Genomic DNA, 12,537 nt, shown 5'->3' with positions numbered 1-12,537 from the left:
TTCTCCTTTTTTTAAAAGTTCTGTGAAAAGTGACAGCAATGCCCAATGGGATTATATGCCTGGATTTCAAAACCAGACAAACCCCACGGAGCCAAAACTTCCACTTGCAGGGATTTTAATGCCATGTTTTAACATTTAAAATCTCATTCCATTATCAGTCAAAAAACAGAGACGTTTGCTCATGGGATGCCAGTGAGCCTTTTTACATTGTACATCCATGCACACAGAACACAAGATGGCAAGCAGCAGAGCAAGGGAGAAGTTAAAACCTGAAAGTCCCAGGAAGTTCTGGCAGCACTGGAGCTGGTGCTAGCAGAGGAACCAAACCTCCCTGCCTACTTTTTGTACACAACCCAAGAGCCTGAACACAGTAAAAAGAGTGAATGCAACTGAAGCTTCCAACTGCTGAACACCAGGGTGTCCCAGCTCTGGAGAGGTGTCAGACTGACACTCGTCCCTTCACACAAGGAGGGTTGATTGGACACATGGAGGGTGCCTGACTTCATTCTGCTCATGTTGGGCTCCAGGGACAGCAGCTGGAGTCTCCCCTCCCTTCACGTGATCTCTGCAAACAACCCCAGCAGAAGCTGTGTTTGATTAGGGATGAACTTTGCACGGGAAGCAGCCTGAGTATCAGGGAAGTCTCTGGGCACTGCCTGGCAGCAGTTCCAAACTCCTAAGGCCTGACCTCTCCAACACCCAAAGCCTGCCTGTCCTCCTGCAGGGGCTCTGCAGAGGCTGCTCCCAAACCTCACCCAGCCGGGTCTGGGATTATCCGGGAGAGACGCTCAGGGAAGCACAGCTCCTTACCCAGACTGCAGACACTCAACCTGCACAAATCAGGCCTATGGAAAGAGGCCTCCACCAACTCCAAAGGCCTGCCCTGAGCATGGATTCAGCACTTCTTAGAATCACAGACTCACAGAATATCCTGAGTTGGAAGAGACCCTCAGGGACCATCGAGTCCAGATCCTGGCCCTGCACAGGAACCCCAACAATCCCATGTCGTGCCTGAGAGCGCTCCAAGCGCTCCTGGAGCTCTGGGTCCGTGACCATTCCCTGGGGAGCAGTTCTAGAGCCTGACCACCCTTTGGATGAGGAATCTTTTTATAACATCCAGTCTGAACCTTCCCTGACACAGCTCCAGTCGTTCCCTGGGGTCCTGTCCCTGGTCAGAGAGCAGAGGTCGGTGCCAGGCTATGAGGCAGGAGTCTTCTCCAGTCACACGGCACACAGCACTGCTCTGGGGCCCAGCCCAGCTCACAGCTGATGTGGGGATTCTTGTGCCATCACAAGCAAAGGGAAGAAATGAGCCAGGGCAGGCAGGACTGCCTGTCCCAGCAGCAGTAAGGACTGAAAGCAGGGATCAAACCATCCCTTCGGGCCATTGCTGCCACAGGCTTTTGCTTACTCAGCAGCAGGAAGGATTTGCAAATACTCACTTATCAGGACGATTTTTAAACTTTTTTTAATGACGACTGAAGTTATCCAGAATAAACATATCTTGCAAAATCAAGCTTCCAGACCGAGGCTTCCTCTTACTTTCCATTAGGTGAGGATGTAAAGACCACTGATGTATGGCAAACCACAGCTTTAACTATAACCACTGACATCAAGCACCCAGAATTGTCATCATCCAAAGGAAAACACCACCATTGCAATACTAAATAAATTGACCCTTGGCAATTTTCTAAGTCAGTCTTGTGGCATTTGACTTTTATAAGCTTGAAAACTGCTTGTCTGGTCCAAAACCAACAGAGAGCGAGCTTCCTACTGTGGAATACAGACTCCATTATCTCAGTTATGCACTGACAAAGCATAAGCAGCAGCAGAATATGAACTTTTCATTTATGACACACAGTTGTTTTCTGCAGCAGATGTGGAGCTTGGCAGGCTGAGTTTCCCTGGAAGTCTCCATGTGCCTTGTCACAGCATCCAAACTCAGGGCTGGGTTAAATAAAAACTAACAGATCCTTTCCTCCCAAAGCCCAGTACCAAACTAACAAGTCCTGAACAGCACAGGGCTGAGGGGCAGGGGCTGGCAGCACTTCCACCCAACAGCCAGCTCTTCTGTGTATTCCTGGGGTCTCCACAGCCTCAGCATCTCACTGAGTCACAAAACAGGGAAGGGGGAACTTCTGCTATGTGGATGAAAAAAAAAGTCCTTAAGTCCAAGCTACCTCTGTCACAGACTCCTTGAACAATTTTCTCTTCACCTCTTAGAGCTCCATTTCCTGAGCTGTCAGTCATTAGGAATATTTTTTTTTTTTCAAATCATGGCTTCTTTACTTTCAGGGATCATTTCTGGCTGATTCTACAAACAGTATTAATACACCACAGCCCAGCCCCACAGACAGGCTTTCACATGGACTGTAAAGCAATTTACCACACACAAAACTCATTTCCAACAAGACAGAGAGGCTCAGTATCACAAGATACAGACAACTCTCTGACACATGATATATTCCTAAATATTCAGACATTTACCTTGTGGCTGAGAAAAGCAGGGAAAGGCCCTGAAGGTGCTGCTGGTCACCTGACTGCTTGCTCTGGAAGCTTTAAAAAGTTCTGATAGTCTGGATCTCACCCCCATTGTCAGGCTCTAGATCTGTTTCTTTAGCCAGACTACTTCTGAAAGCCAGAAGAATTATTTCTCCTTTATCTTCAGCTTCACAGAGATGCCAGGACGGGTCTGTGCAATGCTGGCAGCAACTCCATCTGTAAGAACAGACACAAGCAGCCAGGTCCCACCTCAGTGCCCCTGAGACCCTCCACATCAGCCCAGCACTCCAATAATATTTCCAGGGAATCAGCCTGAGATAATAACACACGCAGGGCTCCAGTCTGGGGGGGGGGGGGGGGGGGTTATTGAAACAGCTGCTCCTGTAATTATTTTTTCAGAAGCTGTGGATTTCTGCTGGGGATGAGGAGCCCTGCACAGGAGAGGGAAAACAGGTCTGGTTGTGCTTCTGTGACGAGCTGAACTGTGGTTAGGAAAGGAGTTAAAAGCACAGACAGTTCTGCACGAGGCCCCTGTGGTTTGCAATAAAAGCAAAGTTTATTTCCTGTATGGTTTAGCACACAGAGGCTAAATTAACCAACAGGAGTAAAAGTTTACAGCATTAATTGCTGTTTCACTGCCTTTATATTGCCAGGCATTTATTCTTTAAATAAAAGACTACTTTAAGAAGAAATACAACATGGCCTCAGGGATCCAGGTGCTTCTGATATGTATTACTATTTATCTTTGAAGAATACATATACCACAGATCTTAGCTAACAAAGAGCCTTTTTGCTGACTGCTGTTCTAAAACTAAACCAAGTAATTTTTTGAAGAGAAACAAAGCTTTTTTCTTAATTAAAATACCTAAATATCATAATACAAAGGAAGAGAAAAAGATATGGATTATATAAAAATTTCCCTTCTCTTTGCAAGAACAGCCAGGCTGTCTTGAGACAGAACAGCATCCCAAAAACATCCTGGAGAGGAAAGATTCAGCAGAGCACAGCCCTTATGAGCAGCAGTTTTCTGACCAGTAATTAATTGCCCTGGGTAACATTTCAAATGTGAATCACCCTGAAGGCCTCAGATCCTTATTTATGTTACTTGGACAAAATACTGTCTAAGAACTGTGTCTCTAAGTGGGAGACAGAAATTGTTCTCACAAGACCTGGCCTCACTGCAGTTTCTAACACTTCGGGCAGCTGAAACAATACAGAGTTGGCCAAGCTCTGCCATAGGCATGAAGGCCAGTGCCTGGGGGTTTGCTCTCAGAACTGCTCAGGAGACATCCTGAAGTGACTCTCTGAAGAATTAACAAAATGGAGCATTTTCCAAAACAGAGAGGTTGTTCCCATCACCAGGCTGCTCTCACCCACTGCATCCCTGCAGGCCACAGGGAAGTGCCACCTTACCCCAGAGCAGGAGCACTCATCTGGATGCTGCCCGTGCCTTGGAGCCACAACCTGGAGTCATTCTGCAACTCCCCACAGTCTTTTTAAAATTTTATAGATCCCTCTTGTCATCGTGCTTTTTTTTTTTCTGCCTTTTTTTTTCTAAACCACAAGCCTCCTTCTGCCTCAGTGCAAGCCAGCATCTGCTCACCCCAATCAGAAACTAAGATAAATACACACTGCATTTTATTTTTTTCAACGTTTAAGTCCCCAGCTGTTTATTTGCTGTAGGATGGAGTTCTCCAGGCCTGGGCAAGCAGCCAAAATGGCTTCATTCCCCTGCTGTTCCTCAGTCTCAGCCTAATGCTGATGGCTGGAAGTGGGAGGTGATGGCTCTCCCAACCTTCCAAGCTGCCAGCTTAGGTCCCAAATCATTCCATGGAAGATGGAGCTGTCTGTCCAGCTGCTCCTCAGTTCATCCAGGTGTGAATTCCTGAGGGGAACACTTCCCAAGTTTGCGTTACAGATTTACTTTGATCTTTCCACAGCATGCACCACAAACCCCAGACCTCTGCAGGTGAAGGGAGGCTCTCACAGGGACCTCCTGGTACATTTTAATGTGATGGAAGGGAACAGAAATTTGGAAGAAGACTGCTCAGGCACAAAGGTTCCACGGACTGAGCTACCAGAACCAAGGGGCTTGTTTATCTGCATTACAGGGTGGAATTTCCAGTTCTTAATCAGGATTAGCAGAGCACTAACAAGGAAATTTGCAAACCTGCTCCCTTATATTTCTATTCACATATATTGTATTTCCTGCCTAGGGAAAAAAAACCAAAACACCAAACACCTACTAGCCATAAATCAGCTTCACTTGAACTTCATTACTATCCATGTCCAGTGAAAATGTTTTGGGATATATTTTAATTCCTTCACAGAGTTATTCTGCTCCTTTCCTGCTCTGCCAGTTGTTCTGCAGCTGCTGCTCTGGCCAAATACATTTGCAACATGTGCACAGGAATGTCCTGGATAAGGAGCATTAAGTGTTTCCTAAGGAATAAAAATCTTGTCCTGCTGTAGTCCATGGCAGAATTCCCAACGATACAAGCACAGCCAGAGGTTGATCCCATGAGGTGAATACAGATGTGCTGTTTAAACCTGCCTGGCAATGCGTATTCCCATAAAAATGTGGGTTTATGTGAAAACTGTGATTATTTTTCCCAGAGTCTTTGTTAGCTGTTTCCATCAGGCTTTTCCAGTTGACTTGGATCTATGCCTAAGGCAGGAGAGGTGTCTGATCACCTACCCTGAACATGGGCTAAACATGCAGTGTGTCAGCATCTGCACAATGATGCTGGTCTCAGAATCACCACGTTTGTTTCGTGTGTAAGAAATGCTGAGACACCGACCCAGCATATCCCAAACACACACATATATTATTTTCCACCAAACATTTTCCTGGACAACATGGTCTTAATTTTTTTTAATGCAAACTGTTAACATATTTTTGGGAGCAGAGCCAACTTCATTCAAGAAGAGAAGAAAGCTTTACTGGGTTGGGTCCAACACTTGTCTAGCCCAGCCTCCTGTCTCCACTGGTCACAGATCCCAGGGAAGACCATGCCAAAAGACTGAGCACAAAGAGCTACAACACATCCAGCTTTCTTCCCAGTCTGCAGTAATTCACAGTTTTGAGTCAGAGGTGCAGTAGTAATGTTTAATAGCCCTTAATAGACTTTTCCCCTTAATTTGTCTCACTGCTTCCTGAGCCCATGCACTTTCTGCAGTACGCCATGTCCTCTGGCAGGGAGTTCCTCCCTGAAATCTGTGTTGTCAAACAAAGCATTTATTTCTTTGAACCTGCCACCTACTGCTTTCACTAGCTCTCCCCTGTCGTTACATTAAGAAAAGTTATTATTAATCCCTTCCTGTTCTCCCATGCCTGACATGATGTTATCACATTTCAGACTTTTCAGCTCTTTCCTTCTCAACTGCAGAATCTGCAGAATCATGGAATAGCCGGGGTTGGAAGGACCCTTACAGCCCATCCAGTGCCACCCCCTGCCATGGGCAGGGACACCTTCCACTACCCCAGGCTGCTCCAAGCCCCATCCAACCTGGCCTTGGAGACTTGCAGGGATGGGGCAGCCACAGCTTCTACCTTATTATCCACTAATTCTGCCTTATTTGGTTGTTCCTCCTACAGTGATCACCTCACCCTACTTTCTTCCCTTTTCTCACTTTCTTATATCATTTGAAGACAACAATTCCAGTCTACTAAAGACAGACTCACCACACATTTATACAGTGGGTTTTTTTTCCTTTTGCCCTTTCCAATCATAAACATCCCTGACATTCTGTTTGCTTTTCATGGCCATGAATATGGTATTTTTGTAGAATTACCTAGTATGGCTCAAAGACCTCTCAGCTAAACAGTATTTTAGCAGAGTTTAAACCTCGTTCTTGCACAGAACAACCATTTTTAATTTCCAGTTTTCCAGCTGGGACAGCAACAGCAGGTTGTTCTTGCACTGTTTGCTTAGAGTTCAGCACAGATCTCTGTGGGAATCTCCTGGTCATTTCTGCAGATTGTAAAGGCTGCCTGTGCACTTCCAAATCTTGACTGTTACCAGCTTTCCGTAACTGATGTGCAATCAATTACGTAAACCAAAAAGAAAATAAATAATCCTTTTCTCTTATCCCACAGCAGATTAGTTTCTTTCTGGAACAAAATATTTTTAACCTGGCTAACGCTTGTCCAAAACTTTCCAGAAGTCCAGGGATTCAATATTACAGATCACCCTCCCTCCTATGCTCCAGGTAGCTCAGGTGTGAGGCACAGCTTTCTGCTCTGACACTGCACTGATCGTCCTTCCTGCTCTGTCTCTGTCCATGCATTTGCTGGGACAGAGCCCAATGAAGAACAGAACCCATTTGTGCAGCACCGGAAGATGGCTCGCAGCTCCTGATTTCCCTGAGATCCTTTTCAAACCACAGCTGCCTTTGGCTCCTCTCTTCACTGCAACACTCCAGCAATCAAGTAACAGGTAGTAGTTAAAATTTTACACTCGAGCGCCTTTAGAATTTCTGGAGAGGCTGATTCATGCACAGAAACAGTCCCAGAAAAACTCAACTTCAGATCATTAATTAAAGAAATAAATCACCACATCCGCGTCTCACAGGGTAAACCAAGTCCAGGAAGGAGCTGTAAGTCAGGATGTGAAAACAACTTCAGCTGTATCCTGAGAGCACAAACTTCAGTCAGGCCAGTTGGATGCTGACCCTTCACATTTTTTTCTGGTGCTTTAATGCCCAGTCTCACTGCTCAGTCTCTGCTGCCTTTCCAGTGTTAGAAAATGGCCTGAACATTGACCTGGAGGTGGTGTCCCAGGATGGACGTGCTCCTGGATGCAGGTATTTTTTTTTTTCTGGGACATAACAACAGCAGATAAGCATTACAATTAAAGCTCTTTCAGGCACGATTAAATATCTGACCAACAAAAGCATTTCCATTTAATCATAAACGGAAAGTCTCCCCTGTGTACAGCCAGGATTAAACAAATGGCGTTTACACTGCATTTTCATGTTTAAGCAGAAACATTCATGAATAGCAGAATATTGATATAAGATGTGGATTTGGTTCAGGTGTCCAGCTCTCCAGTCAGTGCCAGGAACTGAGATTGGTGCTTCCAAGGCTGGGGAGCACAAGGAACAGGCAGAGCTCGCCTCCCTTTGCCTATGGTAACGATGCATCTGTAGCTCTTGTTTTTGTCATAGAGGGGAATATGTCAATTCTGTTTTGACCTTGAACAGCTGAATTCTGTCAATGTTGGTGTAGTTCCCTTTTCCTCCCCTCTCCCCAATTCCTCTTTTCCTGGAAGGACTAAGAATAACCTTGCAGAGACTCAAGTCTTGGCACCCCCTGCTCGTTAACGCAGATGCCAATTCACTTATTTCTATAGGAATTTTTTGAGTGTAACTTTAATGCCCCAGGACAAAGAAAATTCTGTACTCAACTCTGTAAACATTTATTTAAAACCCGCAAGTGCTCAGCTCTGACATGACACTGTGTGAATCCTGTCTTAGAGCGTGCTGCAGTTCAGCGTTCAAGGGAAAGCCTGTACAAGCTGACAGAATCCAGCCTCTTCCCAAAATCTGCCTCTTCTTCCCAAGCAGAGACATAATCCTAATGCACCACCTCAGAATAAACACTGTCTTTACCTGCATATACAACCTAGAAAAATCTTCAGCAAAAAGCCTTTCCTGGCTTTAACTGTATGATATTCCATCTTTCTCCTGCTGTCAGAAACTGGTTTTAGTTAAGTACAGTAGAATGTTTTTTGTTTTGATATATTAAAACTATTGCAACAATTGCAGCCAACTTAATCTCTGGCTCCATTAAAAATTTGAATGTAATATTTTAAGAAAAATATTTGACTTATCTCGAGTTTGGAAGAATGACTTTACAAAAAAACAACTCAGGAGGCAGATGGAATACATCCGAGCTTGAGCCGTATTACAGATTTTGTCTTCCATCGCAAAAGCTCTAACTCAGAACAACTCCTACCATTTTATTGGGAGAAACTCTTGTTTCGTGAGCACTGGATATCCAAAGAAGTCCTTCACACGTATTATGTTTCCACAGGAGAGGGGTTTAAAAATCAATACCTAGCTTAACAAGTCAGTTTTCATCCAAGGTATACAAACTGCATGAGCTGAGTATCACAAATACATACACAAGAGATTGTTTTTCAACTACAGACGCAGCATATTTCCCCACAATACGTGCATCTACCTAAACTTGCACCACGGTACAAGACTATTTACCAAAGACTTGTATCAGTGTGTTCTTGCCACATGAACTGCTCTGCCAGACAGCCCAAGGAAGTTCGTGAGCTGCTCCTGACCATCTGCTGCCGCTGCTCCAGGCTTCCGCAGCGACAAGCATGACCACAGACATCCGGGCTGGGACAGCACGCTGGGAACCCTGAACGTGGCAGCACAAGGGGCACTTGTGATCCACACCGGTAAGGACTGCATGCACAGAGCCACCCTGCGGTGGCTGCACTTCCCCCCAGAGCCACCTCCTGCCACGGCAAAGCCGTTGGACTCATGAGCTTTGAGGCCTTTTGCAACCTGAATGATTCTCTGATTCCATGAAACGTCGCAGCAGCCAAACAACACAAACACAAAGCACACAGACTCTGCTCGTTCTTTGTAAGGGTGGCATTATTTGCGTTTATTGTGACATCTGAGAAAAAAAGGCCTTTGGGGGCTATAAATGCAAAACCTAATTTTATACAATCTCCACCTCTCCATGTATTACTTCCCTGGGATTCAAACTTCAGAAGGATGAAGCAGCCTTGCCAGCCCTCCCAAAGCCCTGAGCTGTTGAACAGCGTGGTTACACATGCTCTTTATCACTTTCAGCTCTTCTCCAGAGCTCTCCTTCCCTGGAATGCTCCAGGAAGCACTTGCTACTGCTTACATGTCTCCAGTAGCACCAGCAAATTATCTGATCCTGACTGGGAAAAGAGAAGACTACTTGTAAGCAAATGCTCATTCTCCAGACCATGGGCCCTTTTCCTCTTAATTTCCAGGGAGGTCGGAAGGAGAAGACCTAGATCCTATCCCAAGCAAGAAGACAATACAAGAAAAATATGAACCCCCCACATCTTTAATTTTGTGAATGAAAAATAAACTTAAACTTCCTTTCTTCTCTAAAACCATCCCTGAACAGCAGCAGGTCTGTGTAACACAGGAGTCTGAGAGAACATCTCTTCTTTCTACGTTGTCTGCACTCGCAGTAGGAAGCAAGGAAAGAAAACCACTCACACAGCCATCAAAACAAGGGAGGAGGGCAGAGCTGGGAGAGATGGAAATGTGGGATGTAGATCACAAAGATGGAGCATTTGGCTCCAAGGAGCATCTGGACACCAGACATTTAATGTGGCAGTTTCCACAGCCCACAGCACTGGCAGTGGCACAGGGCAGAGCTCAGCCCACCACACGCAGTGCTGGCACTTCAGTTCCACAGCCACAGCCTCCAGTTTCAACCATACCCCTGTGCAACTGCAGGGGGGTGTTGGATGAACAGGTACAATTCTCCCAAAGTCCCTGCAGCTGCTGGCAACAAATGCACACTTGTAAACCAAGTAGAATTTAAGCAGCTGGTTCCCTTCCCCATGAGATCAATAAAATGGGCAATCCAGCTGCCTTCAGGACGAAAGGGATTCTGGTGCTGGGCAACCTCTTGCCCCAAAATCAACAAAAAGCGGAGAAAATCACACACTGGATTTGTGCCATTCAGCTTCTTCCCCCCCTGTATCCTCTTCTACCAGGAGCAAGAGTCTCATGACTCCCAGGCCTCTCTTCCTTCCACCTCCTGAAGGATTTGAATGGGAGGGTGCAGTGAAACCCTTCTCACAGCCAGCACAGTCCCTGCTCCTGCAACGCTCCCGCACTTCCGAATGCAGTGTTTGCATCTCATTTCTGTCTGCAGCCTCCACCACAGGCCCAGGCTGAGCTCAGAACACTGCTCACTTCGACTGCCTGCCATGCTGGAAGGTTCCTGGACAGCAGTTCCACGTGCACATTCCCATGTGGACATCCTCACCTCATCTTCCTAATTACAACCCCTGTGCATCCCTGCCCAGCCACAACTCGCCGGCACAGCATCCACAGTGAGGAAGATTAAAGACAAGGGGCCACTTCCCAAGCAAGACTTTCAAACACAGCAGGAAACTGGTGCTGGAAATACCACATTATAGGAGGCCAGACAAGACGTCAATCATCATACTTTCCAGAAATCCCTTGAAACACACTCATAAAATGTCTTTGCTTAGACATGAGCTTCACAGAGTGCACAGACACATCATACTGAATATAAACATTATAGAGAAAAGTGCCTTGGGGAAACATTTTATACTCTGTGATGTGGCAAATTATACCATATAACAAAGCAGGACTTGGCCAATAATAGACCACAAAATTTGGGCACCCTCCAAGACTCACAGCCCCAGGGCGTGAGGTGTGAAGCAATCTCAACCCTTTTCCCTTCAGTGGGAGACACTTTCCAGTCTCACAAAAGCTTCTTCAGCTTACAGAAATGGGGCAGGAAGGAGGGAATTTCATACTTATTTCTGGTTTGCTTCTACTTGGGCAAATTAGCCTTTTAAAACCCAAAATAACACAGTGCTGGGTGTCACTACAGTACAAAGATGACTTAGCAGGAGTGAGAGCCCTTCCCAGGCTGATGTTACCCAGTTCAGTCACTTTGCTGCTAACAGCTTTGTCTCTGTTTCATCTCTCTGTAGCAATCCTCTCTGATGTGGATTTTCCATTCTTGGAATGGGTTATTTCAAATTCAGCATCCAGAAAGGCTTCTCTGGTCCTCCAAGCAAAGCCTGTCTCACCAATGATTTTAAGAGCTACAGAAACAACTTATTCCCATTCCCTCCAAAGAGGTGCCTCTCTGTCTTACTTTAGGTTGAAACATAGATTAAAATTCTTATACTGGAAAGAAAACATCACCCAATGAGGTGCTGGGCTGGTGCTGCCAACAGAAACACCCTCAGTGCATGCAGGAATCTAAGAACGTGCAAGTCTTGCTCATTACCACAAGATCCCTTGAGCTGCTCCAGCTTTAGACACAGGCATGAGTGTATGTGTGTGTGTGTATATATATAAATATACACGTCATAAAACTGGCAATTATGTGCACATTACAGTCAAATTCCCAAAAAAACCGACTACACCAACTCTACACTCAAATTCCACAGGCAGGGATGCACAAAGGAGCCTGAAAGGCAGCAGTTAGTCAGACTGGAGCTTTGTAACAGGCACAACCCACACAAGGACCAGGCAGCACTGTAGAAAACACTAAGCTAATAATTAAAAACTTAATTTACAACCAGAAAAACACAGTTGGGATTGAGATCTGTGCTTGCACCCCTGGAGCTCAGTATCACCAGACAGACAGAAATCAATCGGTGCCATGAAGAGGGTGCTGATAAAAATCTACAGCAACTGAAGCAGTCAACTTGAAACCTATTAACAGCTGCATTAGAAAGAAAGGATTACTTTTTTTGCTGTTTTCCTTCCAGATGATCATTGTGTATGAACGCAGCAGAAATCCCTTTTATGAATGAGCTACTCACGATTTCAAGACCCTCCCCAGATCAGAATGAAATAATCCTCTGCTTTTCATCACCAGCACTGTCAGCGCTGGCATCAAATTTAACAAAAATGACCCGAGAAGTGAGGGACAGCAGGGACACCTGAGGCACAGGCTCCTGTGCCATCTGCAGTCCATCACCCCAAGCTGACCAACTGGTATTTGATCTGCTGAAGCCCACAGACCAGTGTCTGCACTCAAGCAAAAAAAAAAAAAAAAACAGAGAATGCAGCAAGGGTTTGTTTTTATCTTCTGTACATCACTGTCCTCCTAAAGTTTGGGGATCTGAAGCATGAACAGCGTCAGGAAAAGGTCATCATACAGCCACAGTTCAGACTCTTTATCTCCTCACAGTAAAAGTCACTGATCATTAACGGCAGTAGCTGGCATTTTCTGAGTCCCTGGCATTTTGTAGTTCTAGCACATCCATGGCAAGTGCAACCAAATCCCCCGGATTTCAGGCTCGG

General features: G+C 45.5%; 1 protein-coding gene across 1 annotated transcript in view; it reads right to left on the bottom strand.

Moving 5' to 3' along the window:
* The window catches only part of SH3BGRL (SH3 domain binding glutamate rich protein like), a 30,765-nt gene that overhangs the window by 17,277 nt on the left and 951 nt on the right, over positions 1-12,537 (bottom strand). The gene's annotated exons all lie outside the window — the stretch shown is intronic.

Source organism: Cinclus cinclus, chromosome 15 (genome assembly GCF_963662255.1).
Source record: "Cinclus cinclus chromosome 15, bCinCin1.1, whole genome shotgun sequence".
NCBI lineage: Eukaryota > Metazoa > Chordata > Aves > Passeriformes > Cinclidae > Cinclus > Cinclus cinclus.
The sequence above is the reverse complement of the archived record's forward strand: the minus strand, read 5'-3'. Positions and strand labels throughout refer to the sequence as shown.